This window comes from Mustela nigripes, chromosome 17, assembly GCF_022355385.1.
Source record: "Mustela nigripes isolate SB6536 chromosome 17, MUSNIG.SB6536, whole genome shotgun sequence".
NCBI classification, from domain to species: Eukaryota; Metazoa; Chordata; class Mammalia; order Carnivora; family Mustelidae; genus Mustela; species Mustela nigripes.
In genome coordinates, this window is record NC_081573.1 from 2,133,323 (window position 1) to 2,137,836 (window position 4,514).

The following is a 4,514-nucleotide window of genomic DNA, read 5'->3' on the forward strand; positions in this document are numbered from 1 at the left end:
GTCCCTGCAATAAATACCACAGTCACCAAGTGGCCATTGACACACTTCACGATGGTCCGTAACATGAAAGTGGGAGTTAATGTCACCAGCTAAACCCAAGACCTGACTTTCCCTGCTCCAGAACATGAGTGTGGAATAAAAGAAAAACCCATGAGACAGAGGGCAGTACTGATTGACAACCTCCACTCCGAGAAGTCAACCCTACCAACTACAGAGAGGTGAGAGCGCTCTTTGTCCAGTGCACACTGCTGGCATGCAGGAGAAGAACCAATATTCCAGAAGGAATCATGAGATATTTCTGATGTGAAATCTTGGGGTGCAGGAATGAATGATGAAGAAACAATTCCTGAGATGTCTTTGGTGTCAAAGCTGTGGTCTTCCTGATGATGCACAGGCACAGGCCCCATGGGTCAGAGATCCTGCACTGGGGTGTGAGCCGGAACTCAGTCTGCACTAAAATGGTAAGTGGCTCAGGAGCGCAGCCATCATGAAGGAAGCTGAAAGCAAGGTTCCCAGGACCTTGAGGGCCCAGCTGGTGTGATGATGAGTAGTAGTAAGTGACTACTGTAAGTAAGTGACTACTTACTACTAATAAGTAGTAAGTGACTACTGTTGAGTGAAACCTTGGATGGAGGACCCTGTAGATCTGTATCAGTGGGAGACATGCATGGAGCATGATGGCCAACATGCATTTGGGGGGAAGAGATAAAGAAGATTCCAAAAGGATTTTCTTATGTTAAGGAGGACTCTCAGAATCCTGGAACTCTGGTTACTGAGAAGCAAAGGTTGCTTTTCTCCTCTAATTAAACATCAACATGAAGGCAGTTGTGAATTCCAGGAAGAATGTCCTACTCTCCCTACTCACGTATTTACCAATGGCACCAAGTGGAAGGAAATTTAATGTTATGCACACCCCTTTTGACTTGGTTTTTCTCAGAATCTACGATCAAGGGCACTAGTTAAGTGTCCACCTTCAGCTCAGGTCTCATTTCCAGGGACCTGGGATGGAGCCCCACATGTTCTCCCCGCTCTGCAGGGAGTCTACTCCTTCCTGTCCCGCTCCACCACTGCTCATGTGCGCTCTCAGCCTCTCTCTCTCTCAAATAATAATTCTTTTTTTTTTGTTAAGATTTTATTTATTTAACAGACAGAGATCACAAGTAGTTGGAGAGGCAGACAGAGGGGAGGAAGCAGGTTCCCTGCTGAGCAGATCTCAGGACCCTGGGATCATGACCTGAGCCAAAGGCAGAGGCTTTAACCCACTGAGCCACCCAGGCGCCCCTCAAATAATAATTCTTGAAAAAAGAAAAAAGCAAGCAAGAGAAACTCAAAGGCATTTCCAGTTGAACTGTGATGATCTCGGCATACTGCTAAGTACATCCACGTTTCCTACAAATGACTGGGAGAGAAAATATGATCATAGCAGGGGAATGATCTCGCAAAGAGCAGCAAGACAATAAATCCAGTTCACACCAAGCGTAGGAAAGAAAATAATCTCGGTGCCAAGGCACACCCAAGGACACCCCATCACTGGTATTTATTTATTTATTTATTTTTGGTGGTCTGGAAACAGGAATTCGAAATAGGAATCTCATTATGAAAACAGAGGATATATATACAGTTCAATTACCTACAGTTTCTGTAGCAGCTGCTTTGAGGCAAGGGGACTTAAGGAAAGGCATGGAGAGTGGGCCCCAGTGACCCCATTGCTGAACCCAGACAGGCCCATTGGGGACTCACCTCAAAGGAGCCACAGGCCCAAACTAACCAAGGCTGAGGACAAAGAAGAAGCTGGCGCCTTGCACCTCCTCTTCACCCACTCCACTCCATATGTGTGGCATTCCTCAGGCACCCCTGACTGCCATAAAACGATAAATGGTTAACTTGCAGGGATCGCAATCCTGCAGAACAGGAATCTCCCTTGCTCTACAGATGTCCTAGAGACCTAAACAGGGAGGTTACCTTATCAATAGCACAAATTTCCAGAGGCAAATAACTCTCGGTTCCTGAAGCCCTAATGTCTCCCTCCCACCATAAACTGGAGGAGACTGAGGTAGAAGGGAATGTGAATGATAGCTGGATCATAATACCCCACCAAGAATCCCCCAATTATCTTGATGTTAGTGCCTGACCTAAAGACGATATTGATCAAGCCATAAGGGCAAGGACTCCCCCTGGCACCTTGTAGGCCCTCCCTAACATGTGAAAACTCTGTTGAAATCTCCCATCCCTTCACTCCCTTCACCACCTCCCCCCAGCCGCAGGGTATATAACATGCCCACCCTCACAACCCGGGGCAGCAGCTCTTCCTGCCCACGTGTCCTGTCCCCGTGCTTTAATAAACCACCATTTTGCACCAACGACATCTTAAGAATTCTTTCTTTAGTCATCGGCTCCGAACCTCCTCACCCCACCAAACCTGACTTAGGTTCTGGGACTTCATCACAATGAGCTACTGACAACCAGGGACAGTGCCCAGAAGAGGGAAACTTCCATGAGCCCCCTAACTCCTCACCTTCCCGCACTAAAAAGAGCCCCCACCACACCCACTGCTCCTTGCACAGAGCCTCTCTCTCCTCTGCCACCTGCCTCCTGCCTCCCGCAGGATATTCTGTTTACTGCAAAGAGCGTGGTTCTTCCTCAGGTGAACTCTCCAAGCCCACGTGACTTCCTCCACCCCAATCATGGACCCGGGTTCAGGGGCTCCACCTGACCAGCAGAGACACCACATTTAGACAACAGAGTCTCCATGTCCCCTATGAGGCAGCATAATCTTAATTACAGATTCATTTACACTTTAGTGCAAGGGCCAGGGAGAGGAACAGAATCTCAAGGGGGTTCCCAGCTGAGCCTGCAGCCAAAGAAAGAGCTCATCCCAGTGATGAGGGAGCAGGAGGCTGGCTGAGGACAAAGTAAAAGCTGGCACCTTGCACCCCCTCTCCACTCACTCCCCTCAGTAATATGTGTGACATTCCTCAGGCACCTCTGGCTGCCCTAAAAGAAAAACATATTCTTAACTTGCAGAGATCACAGTCCTGCAAGACGGGAATCTCCCTTGGTTTACCAATGTCCTGGAGATTTACAACAAAGAAGCTATCTAACAATAGCACAATTTCCAGAGGCCAATAACTCAGTTCCTCAAGCCCTAAATAAAGTTAAATTTCTTCTAAACCCAAATCTCACCAACAAGGACACTTGATAGGAGAGATGTGAAACTTTAGATCTCCAAGATAGTGTCAAGAATCATTCCCAAGCATATGGCCCACTGATATACATCTAAAGGGTCTCACAAGAAGATTTTTACTACTAGTAATGATAACAACAATAGCTAGCCCCTCAAGGTCCTGGAGACCTTGCTTCCAAAATTCCTTAGAGACTAACATCACCCCCTTTACCTCACCTTCCCCCAACCGCAGGGTACATAACCTGCCATCCCTCACAACCTGGTGCAGCATCTCCATCTGCCCATGGGTCCTATCCCCGTGCTCTAATAAACCACCTTTTTGCACCAAAGACATCTTAAGAATTCTTTCTTAGCCATCGGCTCCGAACCTCACCCCATTAAACCTCACCTAGGTTCAAGAACTTCATCACCAGGACCCTGAGATTGTGGCCCGGGGGGAAAATCAACAGTCTTGAGGCTTAACTGACTGAGCCCCCAGGTTCCCCTCTAGTGTAATTTAACTAGTGTATTTTACATAAAATACCTACTTCACATTCTAAAGAGCAAGTCTCAAGAACTCCCCCTTCCCACACTTTCTCTCAGAGAACATCTAGAGTTATTCTGGACACAAATCCATTGAGGTTATTTCTTGATTTCCTGACCCCTGGGCTACACAGCGCTGAGAAAAGCAAGCACATGGGGCCTAAAGGAGAAAGGTTTTCCCTCACTGACCGCCCGGACCAGACCTCAGCAGCAGCAGGAATCTCAGACTGAAGCCCCCCGCCCACGTGCGTCTATCACTCAGAAACTATTTTCAATGCTTTCAGGACTTTAACTCCCAGTGACAGCTGCTGCTGTCCTATTGTAAGGCAGGTTGGAGACTTAGGAGAGAAGGCTCTGGGATACAGGGGAGAAGAGTTCTGAAGACCTGGCCTTGAGGATCATTTCTGGAAAGATCTTCAGATCAGGTGAAAACAGAAGGGAGAAACATCAGAACTACAGGTACCAACATTTGCAATTTCTAAAAGGAACTTCAGGAGGAAAACATGACATGGCCTCTCCTGGGACACCAGGCTTACCTGAGAACTGGCCATTTCTCCTTTCCTTTCGTCCTCTGGATTTCTTTCCCACAAGGTATCTGCGGAGAAATCACAGCAGCATCAGGGGGAAATACCCTTAAGGCCACCAACAGAGCTTGTGCATCTGGAAACTGTTCTAGGACCGGGCTGGATCCTGGCCAAGGAACTGTGCAGCCCTGGGAGACCTTGCGGATTGGAGTTAACACCAGCAGGCACAGAGGAGGGTGACCGTTCTCCCAGGGTCTGAGCCCTGGGCACAAAGAGGGGAGCTT